Source organism: Protopterus annectens, chromosome 10.part0 (assembly GCF_019279795.1).
Source record: "Protopterus annectens isolate FY-2018-M chromosome 10.part0, PAN1.0, whole genome shotgun sequence".
In the NCBI taxonomy this organism is placed as follows: Eukaryota; Metazoa; Chordata; order Ceratodontiformes; family Protopteridae; genus Protopterus; species Protopterus annectens.
Window position 1 is genome coordinate 520,034,394 of NC_056744.1, and position 19,551 is coordinate 520,053,944.

Sequence of the window (19,551 nt, forward strand, 5' to 3'; positions counted from 1 at the left end):
GATCTATAGTGAAGGGACAGCTGGTGAGGGCATGAAGAATGTGTAGCACTTTAGTGGATTTTGTTAAGGAATGCTCATTTCTGAAGGAAATGTTCACTAACCGGGGTTATCCTGAGAAAATGGTTTGTGAACTTATTGAGGAAGTTACACTTAAAAGATCTAGAGGTTTTTATACCCCTTTATTGACTAAACAGAAGGTTTCTTCCAGCGTAGTTAGTAGTTTTACAGATGATGTGCCTACAAGTGATATCGTAGGCAATAATGAAGACCATAGGGAATCAAATACAGATTTATCTTTGAGCTTTGTTACTATTTTTAGTACTAACTCAGAAGCAATTTTGGACATCATCCGTAAGAATTGGAGGTTGATATCTTCAAATTCATTACTAGCAGGAAAACTAGGAGGTGAACCTAGATTCATTTTTAAACGATCTAAAAATTTAAAAGAATTATTACAAAGGGATGTTCAACAACACAGTTTTTATAAAAGGAAAGGAATGTCCAGATGTGGATTCTGTAACTTCTGTAACAATGTTAGAACAGGGGAGGCATTCCATGTCAGGGACAGGAAGTTTGTCATCAGGCATGCACTCAATTGTGAGAGCAAATCAGTCATATATATCGCCATGTGCAACTGTTGCTCGGGGTTCTACATCGGGAAAACTGACAGGCGACTCCGAGATAGGATGTACGAGCACCTGTATGCAATTAGGACATGTAAAGATGACAACGCACTGGCCAAACATATTGCATTGTACCCAGGACATAGTTTTAGCTTCATGGCTATAGACCATGTACCCTCAAAAATCAGGGGGGGCCCTGTATCTTTAATATTAGAAAACTGTGAGCTGGACTGGCAGTTGCGTTTGGATGCTTTCTGTCTTCCTGGCCTTAATACAAACTGCAACATTGCCCCAGTACTTAAATTAAAAGTTACTTCAGGTAAAACCTGTTAGTTACTATACAGCCATTCACGACTATAGGTCCGACTTGGGTACCAGTCACCATCTATTTGATGACTTGGCAGTTTTGTGTGTTTTGTAGCACCTTGAACTCACATACTGGGTTTAGCTAGCTGACTTGACTTTCGACCATTCAGGGTTTGGCTTAACCTAATAGTCAGGTTTTTCACATTAGTTCTAGTTGTCCCATTAGGAAGATACAATTGACATTTACGTGCAGAATCTTTTAGGACGCATTTTTTGCAGGGCAATGGACAGCTTTTACCTAGTCCTGCATGGCTATAACACAAACAAAATGATTTAAATCAAGCCTGGATTGAGCAAACATGGGCTGTACATATACTTTACATATGGTAGACTGTTTTCAATGTTCCCCATGAGTATCTGAATACATTTTCGACAGATCCATTTACACATTCTGCATGGTAGTATGTTGTAAATAGTAATGATAACTGTTTACTGTCATCCACATTATAGTTAAGTCGCTGAGATTTTATTCATATAAGTGAATTTATCTTTTGTTGTTGTTTATTATTTTAAAAATGATTTTAAATGTTAGATGTTTTTAAATATCAAACACTTTGTATGTGTTTTTAAACACAACTTGTCGGTAACAGGAATATGTCATTTCCTGGTTCAGTATTTTTAAATGGAGTGTTTCTTTGTTTAATTTGTTTCTCTGAAGAAGCTGCAGTGGTCTGTGGCGAAAACGCTCTTTTGGTTTGTTCTAAATAAAAGCGTTAAGAAGCTTTCCGACTCGGTGGCGTTCCTGTTTGCAAACAAGGTTCCTTGTTGTGTACTTATTGGTTTGACTGGTTTGAAATTAGTCTTTGTGGTTTGTCGTTGGAGGATTCCTGTTGGTTTGCAGCCTTGCAGCCTTCCGTGTTTTACTTTGCTTACCGGTAGTTGTTAGCAGTTGACTAACAGTCGAGTGAATGGCCACTGGTAGTACTGCTATGGACATAGACTTAACTTCGCTGATAGCAGGTCTATCAGCTAGACTGGATGACATGAATTCTAGGATGGATACGATGCAAGCTTCCTTCCATGCATTGAGAAATGGCCCGATTGGGAACGTTTCGACAATAGAGCAGAGCCAGGGACCAAATGAAGATTGGATCCCAGCAGCGCAACCTGACCCTCGGACTATGTTAACTGCCGATGTTCCTGGCACAAGAGTGAGTCAGGGATGTGGATTACATCTTTCCGGTCTAAGTCCGAGTGGCTTGGAAGCAGCAAGACGGACTGGTTCGTACGCTGCAGCAGCATCTAGCGAACGTACCACCGTCCAACCAACTGCTCGGAATGGAGTAGCTGTTGGTACCAGTAACGATAATAGGCCTACTGGGTCTAATAACAGAATTCCAGACCTTGGTGGCTGGTTATTGGACACTACTAACTTGTTGTTCATCGAGCAAGGAACGAACACAGGTACTGTTGCAAATAATGATAGCTTATGCTTATCAGAAAAGCTTAAAATTTTTGATTCTAAATTATTAAAATTAAAAAAACTGCAGCTCGAGTCTGCGTACTTCAAGCAATGCATTAATGAAAATATTGTACCAAAAGGCTTGCGGAACAATTTTATGCCTTCTGGTTTAATTTCAGACCACGACTTTTTGGTCGATTTGGAGGCACTATTTCAAAAACATGGTGCCGAGTTAATGAATGTAATTATTAAGCATTATGGAGTAAATGTTGATGTCGTACTAAAAGAAATTAATGATTTAGACAATTAGATTAAGCAACACTTAGATTTTAGTAGATATCAGTTTGATTACGGACGGATCTTGTCCAGTATAGACACTCTGTTACTTAAATTAAAGGGTAACAAGAGTAAAAAATTGAGTAGGGACAGAGACGCTTATGGTAAGAATTCTGCTTATCCTAACCTTAGAGGGACTAGACATGTACGTATAAGTAGTAACAATGAACACCCTTTCCAAACATTAGGTGAGGATGAGAATAGGGTAGAAGATCTTGATGAAGAAGACACTGGGAATGTCTATGTCACTCCAACACCTAGAAGGAGCAATAGAATTAAGGGCTTCGCCAAAGATAAAGGAAGTCACGAGAGAAGTGATAAAGGTTTCAACGACAATAGGGGCCACAACACTTATAATGCAGGGAATAGTAACAAAAATTTTTTAGGGCAACGCAGCAAGAAGACTTACAGGAACAGAACGAAGTAATAAACTCGTCCCTGATTGACTCCACATTTAACTCCTTGGTGGCAGATAGTTCTAGTATAGTCGATGCTGATGTCTTAAGCTCACCTTCTCAAACTGGGGCCCCCGTTATTCTTACTAATATGAATGGTGATTTCACCATTTATAATTTCTCTGATATCATCTTGGATCAACAATTGATAGAACTGTTAGCTTTTGGAAACGCTTTTGTTCCAACTTCCTATGGGAATGTTGCCAAAGAAATCATTGAACTAAAGTGTTTTGTAAGAAAAATGAATCTTAAGTTACTGTTCAACCATGAAACAGAGGCTGTGAACCAAGGTGAAGCAAATACCACCTTCAATGTAGGACCATTAAAATTGTCCAGTGTTTTCAACCCTCCATTACATTCCACTTTGGAATTGTTTGAGAACATGTGTGAATTTGACTTCAGATTCTTGGGTAACAAATATAACGAAAATAATAAGACCACAACTCCCAACATTTCCAAAGAACAACGCTTATTATTGGACGAACTTAGTCAGTTACCCATACGGGTGTTAAAACCGGATAAGGGAGGAGGCTTGGTGATTTTCCATAATGTCACCTATAATGAGAAAATGACTTCCCTCCTCGATAGTGACGCCTATATAAAAGCTTCAAGAAATGAAGTTAATGGTACCACACAAAGGATCAGGGGATATTTTAGGGACCTTTTCTTAACGGGGAAAATTGATATTAAGACATATAATTACATTGACATCATGTCCTCCAAGATCCCCGTTATGTTTGGGATCCCTAAAATTCACAAAAGTGTTATTGATCCCCCTATGAGGGCTTTAATTGACAGCAGATCCTCTATTACTTACCCATGTTCCAAACTAATCACACACATCTTGGACAAATATATCAAGCATATTCCAAGTGTGTGCAAGGACTCATGGACATTCTTGGACAACATAAACAAACTGCCATTCAATGAAGATGACAATCTGTTAACTATAGACGTCATTGACCTCTACACGTGCATACCGCACTTAGAAGCGGTTGAATGGACAGGGTCAATGTTACAGAAGTGTGGGGCGTCCAGATTGGAGACCGAACTGGTTATGGAATTACTTGAAATAGTTCTAACCAGTAACTACTTCTTATTTGACGGTGACTTCTATTTACAGAAACGTGGGGTAGCGATGGGCTCCCCATGTGGAGCAGGTGTGGCAAATTATGTAATGGGGTACTGGGAAGCGAACATCTTGGCCGACCTTCCTGGTATTATGGCCCCTGTCACCTTCTACACCCGTTTCCTTGACGACATGTTCCTCCTGTTTAGGGGGTCAGAAACAGAAGCGAAAATCTTGGTGGATAATATCAGTAATTCCACTGAGTTCCTGAAGTTCACTTTTAAATTTTCTATTATTGAGATGGACTACTTAGACGTCAAACTTACGAAGGACACTTGTCATCAGTGCTTTAAGTCCACTGTCTTCAGGAAAGCCACATACTGCAACTCTTTCCTGCACTTCACCAGCTTCCACCCTCACAAACAAAAAAGATCTATAGTGAAGGGACAGCTGGTGAGGGCAGGAAGAATGTGTAGCACTTTAGTGGATTTTGTTAAGGAATGCTCATTTCTGAAGGAAATGTTCACTAACCGGGGTTATCCTGAGAAAATGGTTTGTGAACTTATTGAGGAAGTTACACTTAAAAGATCTAGAGGTTTTTATACCCCTTTATTGACTAAACAGAAGGTTTCTTCCAGCGTAGTTAGTAGTTTTACAGATGATGTGCCTACAAGTGATATCGTAGGCAATAATGAAGACCATAGGGAATCAAATACAGATTTATCTTTGAGCTTTGTTACTATTTTTAGTACTAACTCAGAAGCAATTTTGGACATCATCCGTAAGAATTGGAGGTTGATATCTTCAAATTCATTACTAGCAGGAAAACTAGGAGGTGAACCTAGATTCATTTTTAAACGATCTAAAAATTTAAAAGAATTATTACAAAGGGATGTTCAACAACACAGTTTTTATAAAAGGAAAGGAATGTCCAGATGTGGATTCTGTAACTTCTGTAACAATGTTAGAACAGGGAGGCATTCCATGTCAGGGACAGGAAGTTTGTCATCAGGCATGCACTCAATTGTGAGAGCAAATCAGTCATATATATCGCCATGTGCAACTGTTGCTCGGGGTTCTACATCGGGAAAACTGACAGGCGACTCCGAGATAGGATGTACGAGCACCTGTATGCAATTAGGACATGTAAAGATGACAACGCACTGGCCAAACATATTGCATTGTACCCAGGACATAGTTTTAGCTTCATGGCTATAGACCATGTACCCTCAAAAATCAGGGGGGGCCCTGTATCTTTAATATTAGAAAACTGTGAGCTGGACTGGCAGTTGCGTTTGGATGCTTTCTGTCTTCCTGGCCTTAATACAAACTGCAACATTGCCCCAGTACTTAAATTAAAAAGTTACTTCAGGTAAAACCTGTTAGTTACTATACAGCCATTCACGACTATAGGTCCGACTTGGGTACCAGTCACCATCTATTTGATGACTTGGCAGTTTTGTGTGTTTTGTAGCACCTTGAACTCACATACTGGGTTTAGCTAGCTGACTTGACTTTCGACCATTCAGGGTTTGGCTTAACCTAATAGTCAGGTTTTTCACATTAGTTCTAGTTGTCCCATTAGGAAGATACAATTGACATTTACGTGCAGAATCTTTTAGGACGCACGTACTTTTGCAGGGCAATGGACAGCTTTTACCTAGTCCTGCATGGCTATAACACAAACAAAATGATTTAAATCAAGCCTGGATTGAGCAAACATGGGCTGTACATATACTTTACATATGGTAGACTGTTTTCAATGTTCCCCATGAGTATCTGAATACATTTTCGACAGATCTATTTACACATTCTGCATGGTAGTATGTTGTAAATAGTAATGATAACTGTTTACTGTCATCCACATTATAGTTAAGTCGCTGAGATTTTATTCATATAAGTGAATTTATCTTTTGTTGTTGTTTATTATTTTAAAAATGATTTTAAATGTTAGATGTTTTTAAATATCAAACACTTTGTATGTGTTTTTAAACACAACTTGTCGGTAACAGGAAACAGGAATATGTCATTTCCTGGTTCAGTATTTTTAAATGGAGTGTTTCTTTGTTTAATTTGTTTCTCTGAAGAAGCTGCAGTGGTCTGTGGCGAAAACGCTCTTTTGGTTTGTTCTAAATAAAAGCGTTAAGAAGCTTTCCGACTCGGTGGCGTTCCTGTCTGCAAACAAGGTTCCTCGTTGTGTACTTATTGGTTTGACTGGTTTGAAATTAGTCTTTGTGGTTTGTCGTTGGAGGATTCCTGTTGGTTTGCAGCCTTGCAGCCTTCCGTGTTTTACTTTGCTTACCGGTAGTTGTTAGCAGTTGACTAACAGTCGAGTGAATGGCCACTGGTAGTACTGCTATGGACATAGACTTAACTTCGCTGATAGCAGGTCTATCAGCTAGACTGGATGACATGAATTCTAGGATGGATACGATGCAAGCTTCCTTCCATGCATTGAGAAATGGCCCGATTGGGAACGTTTCGACAATAGAGCAGAGCCAGGGACCAAATGAAGATTGGATCCCAGCAGCGCAACCTGACCCTCGGACTATGTTAACTGCCGATGTTCCTGGCACAAGAGTGAGTCAGGGATGTGGATTACATCTTTCCGGTCTAAGTCCGAGTGGCTTGGAAGCAGCAAGACGGACTGGTACGTAAGCTGCAGCAGCATCTAGCGAACGTACCACCGTCCAACCAACTGCTCGGAATGGAGTAGCTGTTGGTACCAGTAACGATAATAGGCCTACTGGGTCTAATAACAGAATTCCAGACCTTGGTGGCTGGTTATTGGACACTACTAACTTGTTGTTCATCGAGCAAGGAACGAACACAGGTACTGCTGCAAATAATGATAGCTTATGCTTATCAGAAAAGCTTAAAATTTTTGATTCTAAATTATTAAAATTAAAAAAAATGCAGCTCGAGTCTGCGTACTTCAAGCAATGCATTAATGAAAATATTGTACCAAAAGGCTTGCGGAACAATTTTATGCCTTCTGGTTTAATTTCAGACCACGACTTTTTGGTCGATTTGGAGGCACTATTTCAAAAACATGGTGCCGAGTTAATGAATGTAATTATTAAGCATTATGGAGTAAATGTTGATGTCGTACTAAAAGAAATTAATGATTTAGACAATTAGATTAAGCAACACTTAGATTTTAGTAGATATCAGTTTGATTACAGACGGATCTTGTCCAGTATAGACACTCTGTTACTTAAATTAAAGGGTAACAAGAGTAAAAAATTGAGTAGGGACAGAGACGCTTATGGTAAGAATTCTGCTTATCCTAACCTTAGAGGGACTAGACATGTACGTATAAGTAGTAACAATGAACACCCTTTCCAAACATTAGGTGAGGATGAGAATAGGGTAGAAGATCTTGATGAAGAAGACACTGGGAATGTCTATGTCACTCCAACACCTAGAAGGAGCAATAGAATTAAGGGCTTCGCCAAAGATAAAGGAAGTCACGAGAGAAGTGATAAAGGTTTCAACGACAATAGGGGCCACAACACTTATAATGCAGGGAATAGTAACAAAAATTTTTTAGGGCAACGCAGCAAGAAGACTTACAGGAACAGAACGAAGTAATAAACTCGTCCCTGATTGACTCCACATTTAACTCCTTGGTGGCAGATAATTCTAGTATAGTCGATGCTGATGTCTTAAGCTCACCTTCTCAAACTGGGGCCCCCGTTATTCTTACTAATATGAATGGTGATTTCACCATTTATAATTTCTCTGATATCATCTTGGATCAACAATTGATAGAACTGTTAGCTTTTGGAAACGCTTTTGTTCCAACTTCCTATGGGAATGTTGCCAAAGAAATCATTGAACTAAAGTGTTTTGTAAGAAAAATGAATCTTAAGTTACTATTCAACCATGAAACAGAGGCTGTGAACCAAGGTGAAGCAAATACCACCTTCAATGTAGGACCATTAAAATTGTCCAGTGTTTTCAACCCTCCATTACATTCCACTTTGGAATTGTTTGAGAACATGTGTGAATTTGACTTCAGATTCTTGGGTAACAAATATAACGAAAATAATAAGACCACAACTCCCAACATTTCCAAAGAACAACGCTTATTATTGGACGAACTTAGTCAGTTACCCATACGGGTGTTAAAACCGGATAAGGGAGGAGGCTTGGTGATTTTCCATAATGTCACCTATAATGAGAAAATGACTTCCCTCCTCGATAGTGACCTATATAAAAGCTTCAAGAAATGAAGTTAATGGTACCACACAAAGGATCAGGGGATATTTTAGGGACCTTTTCTTAAGGGAAAATTGATATTAAGACATATAATTACATTGACATCATGTCCTCCAAGATCCCCGTTATGTTTGGGATCCCTAAAATTCACAAAAGTGTTATTGATCCCCCTATGAGGGCTTTAATTGACAGCAGATCCTCTATTACTTACCCATGTTCCAAACTAATCACACACATCTTGGACAAATATATCAAGCATATTCCAAGTGTGTGCAAGGACTCATGGACATTCTTGGACAACATAAACAAACTGCCATTCAATGAAGATGACAATCTGTTAACTATAGACGTCATTGACCTCTACGTGCATACCGCACTTAGAAGCGGTTGAATGGACAGGGTCAATGTTACAGAAGTGTGGGGCGTCCAGATTGGAGACCGAACTGGTTATGGAATTACTTGAAATAGTTCTAACCAGTAACTACTTCTTATTTGACGGTGACTTCTATTTACAGAAACGTGGGGTAGCAATGGGCTCCCCATGTGGAGCAGGTGTGGCAAATTATGTAATGGGGTACTGGGAAGCGAACATCTTGGCCGACCTTCCTGGTATTATGGCCCCTGTCACCTTCTACACCCGTTTCCTTGACGACATGTTCCTCCTGTTTAGGGGGTCAGAAACAGAAGTGAAAATCTTGGTGGATAATATCAGTAATTCCACTGAGTTCCTGAAGTTCACTTTTAAATTTTCTACTATTGAGATGGACTACTTAGACGTCAAACTTACGAAGGACACTTGTCATCAGTGCTTTAAGTCCACTGTCTTCAGGAAAGCCACATACTTCAACTCTTTCCTGCACTTCACCAGCTTCCACCCTCACAAACAAAAAAGATCTATAGTGAAGGGACAGCTGGTGAGGGCAGGAAGAATGTGTAGCACTTTAGTGGATTTTGTTAAGGAATGCTCATTTCTGAAGGAAATGTTCACTAACCGGGGTTATCCTGAGAAAATGGTTTGTGAACTTATTGAGGAAGTTACACTTAAAAGATCTAGAGGTTTTTATACCTTTATTGACTAAACAGAAGGTTTCTTCCAGCGTAGTTAGTAGTTTTACAGATGATGTGCCTACAAGTGATATCGTAGGCAATAATGAAGACCATAGGGAATCAAATACAGATTTATCTTTGAGCTTTGTTACTATTTTTAGTACTAACTCAGAAGCAATTTTGGACATCATCCGTAAGAATTGGAGGTTGATATCTTCAAATTCATTACTAGCAGGAAAACTAGGAGGTGAACCTAGATTCATTTTTAAATGATCTAAAAATTTAAAAGAATTATTACAAAGGGATGTTCAACAACACAGTTTTTATAAAAGGAAAGGAATGTCCAGATGTGGATTCTGTAACTTCTGTAACAATGTTAGAACAGGGAGGCATTCCATGTCAGGGACAGGAAGTTTGTCATCAGGCATGCACTCAATTGTGAGAGCAAATCAGTCATATATATCGCCATGTGCAACTGTTGCTCGGGGTTCTACATCGGAAAACTGACAGGCGACTCCGAGATAGGATGTACGAGCACCTGTATGCAATTAGGACATGTAAAGATGACAACGCACTGGCCAAACATATTGCATTGTACCCAGGACATAGTTTTAGCTTCATGGCTATAGACCATGTACCCTCAAAAATCAGGGGGGGCCCCGTATCTTTAATATTAGAAAACTGTGAGCTGGACTGGCAGTTGCGTTTGGATGCTTTCTGTCTTCCTGGCCTTAATACAAACTGCAACATTGCCCCAGTACTTAAATTAAAAAGTTACTTCAGGTAAAACCTGTTAGTTACCATATAGCCATCCATGATTATAGGTCCGACTTGGGTTCCAGTCAGCATCTACTTGATGACTTGGCAGTTTTGAGTGTTTTGTAGCACCTTGAACTCACATACTGGGTTTAGCTAGCTGACTTGACTTCCGACCATTCACGGTTTGGCTCAACCTAATAGTTAGGTGTTTTACATTAGTTCTAGTTGTCCCATTAGGAAGATACAATTGACACTTACGTGCAGAATCTTTTAGGACGCACGTACTTTTGCAGGGCAATGGACAGCTTTTACCTAGTCCTGCATGGCTATAACACAAACAAAATGATTTAAATCAAGCCTGGATTGAGCAAACATGGGCTGTACATATACTTTACATATGGTAGACTGTTTTCAATGTTCCCCATGAGTATCTGAATACATTTTCGACAGATCCATTTACACATTCTGCATGGTAGTATGTTGTAAATAGTAATGATAACTGTTTACTGTCATCCACATTATAGTTAAGCCGCTGAGATTTTATTCATATAAGTGAATTTATCTTTTGTTGTTGTTTATTATTTTAAAAATGATTTTAAATGTTAGATGTTTTTAAATATCAAACACTTTGTATGTGTTTTTAAACACAACTTGTCGGTAACAGGAAACAGGAATATGTCATTTCCTGGTTCAGTATTTTTAAATGGAGTGTTTCTTTGTTTAATTTGTTTCTCTGAAGAAGCTGCAGTGGTCTGTGGCGAAAACGCTCTTTTGGTTTGTTCTAAATAAAAGCGTTAAGAAGCTTTCCGACTCGGTGGCGTTCCTGTCTGCAAACAAGGTTCCTCGTTGTGTACTTATTGGTTTGACTGGTTTGAAATTAGTCTTTTTACTTGTATTCTGCTTTTAACTGCATATTTAAATTTCAAAAGATACCACAGCTCTGTCTCTTGTGAGTCAGGCAGAAATTAGAAATGATCAACTAAGGGCTCATACATAAGACAGAAGAGGTCACATAAGGTTAATCATTTGTGAACTTAGGAGGTGGAGCTAAGAACTAAACCTTCTATTTAAAGGGTAACATAAAACATTTCAGAGCTTTACAAGAAAAGCTCACCAGACTCTACTACACTTTGCTGTGAAGGAAATGTTAGTTTGCTTTTAAGTTGTTGTATTTTGTATTACTTTATTTCCTTTGTATGTTTTGAATACTATGATTTGTTTTCTTTACCTTGTGTTTTACTTGTATTCTGCTTTTAACTGCATATTATAACTTCAAAGAAGAACACAGTTGTGTCTCTTGCGAGTCAGGCAGAAATTAGAACTGATCAATTAAGGACTCCTGCATAAGATTGAAGAGATCACTTAAGGTTAATGATTTGGGAACTAAGGGGGTGGAGCTAGGTACTAAACCTTCTACTTCAGGAGTAAAATAAAACATTTCAGAGCTTTACTAGAAATAGTCGCCAGACTCTGCTACACTTTGATGTAAAGAAAGGTTATTTTGCTTTTTATTTTTTGTATTTTGTATTGCTTTATTGACTTCTTATATTTTGAATACTGTGATTAGTTTTCTTTACCTTGTGCTTTACTTGTATTCTGCTTTTAACTGCATTCTAAAAATTCTAAATTGAACACAGCTCCGTCTCTTGTGAGCCAGGCTGAAATTAGAACTGATCAATTAAGGAATCCTGCAGAAGATAGAAGAGGTCACTTAAGGTTATTCATTTGTGAACTGAGGAGGTGGAGCTAGGAACGAAACCTTCTATTTAAGGTGTAAAATATAATTTTTCAGAGCTTTTCTAGAAAAGCTCACCAGACTCTGCTACACTTTGCTGTAAAGGAAAGGTTAGTTTGCTTTTAATTTGTTGTATTTTTAATTACTTTATTGCCTTCTTATATTTTCAATACTGCAATTTGTTTTCTTTACCTTGTGCTTTACTTGTATTCTGCTCTTAACTGCATATTAAAACTTCAAAAGAGACCACAGCTCTGTCTCTTGTGAGTCAGGCAGAAATTAGAACTGATCAATTAAGGGTCATACATAAGACAGAAGAGGTCACTTAAGGTTAATCATTTGTGAACTGAGGAGGTGGAGCTAAGAAATAAACCTTCTATTTAAAGGGGTAAAATAAAACATTTCAGAGCTTTACTAGAAAAGCTCACCAGGCTCTATTACACTTTGCTGTGAAGGAAATGTTAGTTTGCTTTTTATTTCTTGTATTTTGTATTACTTTCTTTCCTTTTTATATTTTGAAAACTGTGATTTGTTTTCTTAACCTTGTGTTTTACTTGTATTCTGCTTTTACCAGCATTTTAAAACTTCAAAAGACACAACAACTGTGTCTCTTGTAAGTCTGACAGAAATTATGACTGATCAATTAGCGACACCTACGTAGGATAGAACAGGTCAGTTAAGATTAATCAAGTGTGAACTCACAGGGTGGAGATAGGAACTAAGCCTTCTATTTAAGGGGTAAAATAAAACATTTCAGAGCTTTCCTAGAAAAGCTCACCAGACCTTGTTACAATTTGCTGTGAAGGAAAGGCTAGTTTGATTTTTATTTGTTCTATTTTGTATAAATGTATTGCCTTTTTATATTTTGAATACTGTGATTTGTTTTCTTTACCTTGTGTTTTACTTGTATTCTACTTTTAACTGCATATTAAACTTCAAAAGATGCCACAGCTCTGTCTCTTGCGAGTCAGGCAGAAATAAGAACTGATCAATTAAGGACCCCTACATAAGATCGAAGAGGCCACTTAAGGTTATTCATTTGTGAGTGGAGGGTGTGGTGCTAGGAAGAAAACCTTCTATTTAAGGGGTAAAATAAAACATTTCAGAGCTTTACTAGAAAAGATCACCGCACTCTGATACACTTTGCTGTTAAGGGAACATTAGTTTGCTTTATATTTGTTGTGTTTTGTATTTTTTATTGGCTTTTTATATTTTGAATACGGTGGTTTGTTTTATTTACGTTGTGTTTTACTTGCATTCTACTTTTAACTGCATATTAAAACTTCAAAAGAGACCACAGCTCTGTCTCTTGTAATTCAGGCAAAAATGAGAAATTATCAATTAAGGACTCATACATAAGATAGAAGAGGTCACTTAAGGTTAATCATTTGTGAACTGAGGGGGTGAAGCTATGAACTAAACCTTCTATTTAAAGGGTAAAATAAAACATTTCAGAGCCTTGCTAGAAAAGCTCACCAGACTCTGCTACACTTTGCTATGAAAGAAAGGTTAGTATGCCTTTTATTTGTTGCATTTTGTATAACTTTATTGCCTTTTTATATTCCCAATACTGTGATTTGTTTTCTTTACCTTGTGTTTTACTTGTATTCTGCTTTTAACTGCATATTAAAACTTCAAAAAAGACCACAGCCCTGTCCCTTGAGAGTCAGGCAAAAATTAGAAATGATCAACTAAGAACTCCTACATAAGATAGAAAGGTCACTTAAGGTTAATCATTTGTAAACTGAGGGGTGGAGCTAGGAATTAAATCTTCTATTTGGGGGTAAAATAAAACAAATTAAGAGCTTTACTAGAATTGCTCACCAGAGTCTGCTACACTCTGCTGTGAAGGAAAGGTTAGTTTGCTTATAATTTGTTGTATTTTGTATTACTTTATTGCCTTTTAATATTTTGAATACTGCAATTTGTTTTCTTTACCTTGTGTATTACTTGTATTCTGTTTTTAACTGCATATTAAAACTTCAAAAGATACCGCAGCTCTGTCTCTTGTGAGTCAGGCAGAAATTAGAAATGATCAATTAAGGGCCCCTACATAAGATCGAAGAGGCCACTTAAGGTTAATCATTTGTGAACTGAGGAGGTGGAGCTAAGAACTAAACCTTCTCTCTAAAGGGGTGACATAAAACATTTCAGAGCTTTACTAGAAAAGCTCACAAGACTCTACTACACTTTGCTCTGAAGGAAATGTTAGTTTGCTTTTAATTTGTTGTATTTTGTATTACTTTATTTTCTTTTTATATTTTGAATACTGTGATTTGTTTTCTTAACCTTGTGTTTTACTTGTATTCTGCTTTTAACTGCATATTATAACTTCAACAGAGACAGCAGCTCTGGCTCTTGTAAGTCAGGCAGAAAATAGAACTGATCGATTAAAGACTTATACATAAGATAGGTCATTTAAGGTTAATCATTTGTGAAGTGACGGGGTGGAGCTAGGAACTAAACCTTCTATTTTAGAGGTAAAATAAAACATTTCAGAGCTTTACTGTAAAAGCTCACCAGGGTCTGTTAAACATTGCTGTGAAGGAAAGGTTAGCTTACTTTTTATTTGTTGTATTTTGTATTACTTTATTACCTTTTTATATTTTGAATACTTTGATTTGTTTTCTTTACCTTGTGTTTTACTTGTATTCTGCTTTTACCTGCATATTAAAACTTCAAAAGAGACCACAGCTCGATCTTTTGTGAGTCAGGCAGAAATTAGAACTGATCAATTAAGGACTCCTACATAAGATTGAAGAGATCACTTAAGGTTAATTAATTGTGAACTAAGGGGTTGGAGCTAGGTACTAAGCCTTCTACTTCAGGGGTAAAATAAAACATTTCAGAGCTTTACTAGAAATGCTCACCAGACTCTGCTACACTTTGCTGTAAAGAAAGGTTAGTTTGCTTTATATTTTTTGTATTTTGTATTACTTTATTGACTTTTTATATTTTGAATACTGTGATTTGTTTTCTTTACCTTGTGTTTTACTTGTATTCTGCTTTTAACTGCATATTAAAAATTCTAAAGTGACCACAGCTCTGTCTATTGTGAACCAGGCAGAAATTAGAACTGATCAATTAAGGACTCCTGCATAAGATAGAAGAGGTCTCTTAAGGTTAATAATTTGTGAACTGAGGAGGTGAAGCTAGGAACTAAACCTTCTATTTAAGGGGTAATATATAACATTTCAGGGGTAATATATAACATTTCAGAGCTTTACTGGAAAAGCTCACCAGACTCTATTACACTTTGCTGTGAAGGAATGGTTAGTTTTCTTTTTTTATATTTTGCTGTATTTTGTATTACTTTATTGCTTTTTTATATTTTGAATACAGTGATTTGTTTTATTTACCTTGTGTTTTACTTGTATTCTGCCTTTAACTGCATACTAAAACTTCAAATGAGACCACAGCTCTGTCTTATTTGACTCGAGCAGAAAACAGATATGGTCAATTAAGGACTCATTCATAAATAGAAGAGGTCACTTAAGGTTAATCATTTGTAAACTGATGGGGTGGAGCTAGGATCTAAATCTTCTATTTAAGGGGTAAAATAAAACATTTCAGAGCTTTACTAATAAAGCTCACCAGACTATGCTACACTTTGCTGTAAAGGAAAGGTTAGTTGGCTTTTAATTTGTAATATTTTGAATTACTTTATTGCCTTCTTATATTTTCAATACTGCAATTTGTTTTCTTTACCTTGTGTTTTACTTGTATTATGCTCTTAACTACATATTAAAACTTTAAAAGAGACCACAGCTCTGTCTCTTGTGAGTCAGGCAGAAATTAGAACTGATCAATTAAGGGCTCATACATAAGACATAAGAGGTCACTTAAGGTTGCTCAATTGTGAATGCAGGAGGTGGAGCTAGGAAATAAACCTTCTGTTTAATAGGGTAAAATAAAACATTTCAGAGCTTTACTAGAAAAGCTCACCAGACTCTTACACTTTGCTGTGAAGGAAATGTTAGTTTGCTTTTTATTTGTTGTATTTTGTATTACTTTATTTCCTTTTTATATTTTGAAAACTATGATTTGTTTTCTAAACCTTGTGTTTTAATTGTATTCTGCTTTTACCAGCATTTTAAAAGACACAACTGTGTCTCTTTTGAGTAGGGCAGAAATTATGACTGATCAATTAGCGACACCTACGTAGGATAGAACAGGTCAGTTAAGGTTAATCAATTGTGAACTCACAGGGTGGAGATAGGAACTAAGTGTTCTATTTAAGGGGTAAAATAAAACATTTCAGTGCTTTCCTAGAAAAGCTCAGCAGACCTTGTTGCAATTTGCTGTGAAGGAAAGGCTAGTTTGCTTTGTATTTGTTGTATTTTGTATAAATGTATTGCATTTTCATATATTGAATACTGTGATTTGTTTTCTTTACTTTGTGTTTTACTTGTAGTCTGATTTTAACTGCATATTAAACTTCAAAAGATGCCACAGCTCTGTCTCTTGCGAGTAAGGCAGAAATTAGAATTGATCAATTAAGGACCGCTACATAAGATCGAAGAGGTCACTTAAGGGTAATCATTTGTGAATGGACAGGGTGGAGCTGGGAAGAAAACCTTCTATTTAAGGAGTAAAATAAAACATTTCAGAGCTTTACTAGAAAAGCTCATCACACTCTGATACACTTTGCTGTTAAGGGAAGATTAGTTTGCTTTATGTTTGATGTGATTTGTATTTCTTTATTATCTTTTTATATTTTGAATACTGTGATGTCTTTTCTTTACCTTGTGTTTTACTTGCAATCTACTTTTAACTGCGTATTAAAACTTCAAAAGAGACTACAGCTCTGTCTCTTGTAATTCAGGCAGAAATTAGAACTGATCAATTAAGGACTCATACATAAGATAGAAGTTGTCACTTAAGGTTAATCATTTGTGAACTGAGGGGGTGAAGCTATAAACTAAACCGTCTATTTAAGGGATAAAATAAAACATTTCAGAGCTTTGCTTGAAAAGTTCAAAAGAATCTGCTACACTTTGCTGTGAAGGAAATGTTAGTTTGCTTGATATTTTTTGTATTTTGTACGTTTATTGCATTTTTATATTTTGAATACTGTGATTTGTTTTCTTTACATTGTGTTTTACTTGTATTCTGCTTTTAATTGCATAATAAAAAATCAAAAGAGACAGCAGCTCTGTCTGTTGTGAGTTGGGCAGAAATTATAACTGATCAATTATGGGCTCGTACATAAGATAGAAGAGGTCACTTAAGGTTAACCATTTGTGAACTGAGAGGTTGCAGCTAGGAACTAAACCTTCTATTTAAGGGATAAAACTAAACATTTCAGAGTTTTACTAGAAAAGCTCACCAGACTATGCTACACTTTGCTGTGAAGGAAAGGTTAGTTTCTTTTATTTGTTGTATTTTGTATTACGTTATTGCCTTTTTATGTCTGGAATACTGTGATTTGTTTTCTTTACCTTGTGTTTTACTAGTATTATGGTTTTAACTGCATAATAAAACTTCAAAAGAGGCCACAGCTCTGTCTCTTGAGAGTGTGGCAGAAATTTGAACTAATCAATCAAGGACTCCTACATAAGACAGAAGAGGTAACTTAAGGTTAATCATTTGTGAAATGAGGAGGTGGAGCTAAGAACTAAACCTTCTCCTTCAGGAGTAAAATAAAACATTTAGAACTTTACTAGAAAATCTCACGAGACTCTGCTACACTTTGCTGTGAAGGAAATGTTAGTTTGCTTTTTATTCATTGCATTTTGTGTTACTTTATTGCCTTTTTATATTTTGAATAATGTGATTTGTTTTCTTTACCTTGTGTTTTACTTGTATTCTGCTTTGAACTGCATAAAAAATTCTATTGAGACCACAGCTCTGTCTCTTGTGAGTCAGGCAGAAATTAGAGCTGATCAATTATGGACTCCTACATAAGATAGATTGTGAACTGATGGTCTGGAGCTAAGAAATAAACCTTCTATTCAAAGGGGTAAAATAAAACACTTCACAGCTTTACTAGAAAAGCTCATCAGACTCTACTACACTTTGCTGTGAAGGAAATGTTAGTTTGCTTTTTATTTTTTGTATTTTGTATTACTTTATTTCCTTTTTATATTTTGAAAACTGTAATTTGTTTTCTAAACCTTCTGTTTTACTTGTATTCTGCTTTTAACTGCATTTTAAAACATCTAAAGAGACAACAGCTGTGTCTCTTCTGAGTCAGGCAGAAATTATAAATTATCAATTAACACCACCTACTTAAGATAAAACAGGTCCCTTAAGGTTAATCATTTGTGAACTGACAGGGTGGAGATAGAAACCAAGCCTTCTATTTAAGGGGTAAAATAAAACAGTTCAGAGCTTTACTAGAAAAGCTCATCACACTCCGATACACTTTGCTGTTAAGGGAAGATTAGTTTGCTTTATATTTGTTGTGTTTTGTATTTCTTTATTTTTTTATATTTTGAATACTGTGATTTTTCTTTACCTTGTGTTTCACTTGCATTCTACTTTAATTGCATATTAAAACTTCAAAAGAGACCACAGCTCTGTCTCTTGTAATTCAGGCAGAAATTAGAACTTTTCAATTAATGACTCATACATAAGATAGTAGAGGTCACTTAAGGTTAATCATTTGTGAACTGAGGGGTTGCAGCTAGGAACTAAACCTTCTATTCAAGGGGTAAAATAAAACATTTAGAACTTTACTAGAAAAGCTCACCAGACTCTGCTACACTCTGCTGTGAAGGAACGGTTAGTTTGCTTTTTATTTGTTGTATTTTGTATTACATTATTCCCGTTTTATATTTGGAATACGGTGATTTGTTTTCTTTACCTTGCGTTTTACTAGTATTTTGCTTTTATCTGCATTATAAAAATTCAATAGAGACCCCAGCTCTGTCTCTTGTGAGTCAGGCTGAAATTAGAACTGATCAATTAAGGACTCCTAGATAAGATAGAAGAGGTCACTTAAGGTTAATCATTTGTGAACTGAAGAGGTGGAGCTAGGAACTAAACCTTCTATTTAAGGGGTAAAATAAAACATTTAGAACTTTACTAGAAAAGCTCACCAGACTCTGCTACACTTTGCTGTGAAGGAAAGGTTAGTTTGCTTTTTATTTGTTGTATTTTGTGTTACTTTATTGCCTTTTTATATTTGGAATACTGTGATTTGTTTTCTTTACCTTGCGTTTTACTAGTATTTTGCTTTTATCTGCATTATAAAAATTCAATAGAGACCCCAGCTCTGTCTCTTGTGAGTCAGGCTGAAATTAGAACTGATCAATTAAGGACTCCTACATAAGATAGAAGCGGTCACTTAAAGTTAATCATTTGTGAACTGATGGGGTGGAGCTAGGAATTAAATCTTCTATTTAAGGGGTAAAATAAAACATTTCAGAGCTTTTCTAGAAAAGCTCACCAGACTCTGCTACACTTTGCTGTGAAGGAAAGGTTCATTTGCTTTTAATTTGTTGTATTTTGAATTACTTTATTGCCTTTTTATATTTTGAATACTATGACTTGTTTTCTTTACGTTGTGTTTTACTTGTATTCTGCTCTTA

General features: G+C 36.5%; 1 protein-coding gene across 4 annotated transcripts in view; it reads right to left on the minus strand.

The window, feature by feature from the left end:
* The window catches only part of LOC122813204 (voltage-dependent R-type calcium channel subunit alpha-1E-like), a 4,399,719-nt gene that overhangs the window by 2,975,122 nt on the left and 1,405,046 nt on the right, over window positions 1-19,551 (minus strand). The gene's annotated exons all lie outside the window — the stretch shown is intronic.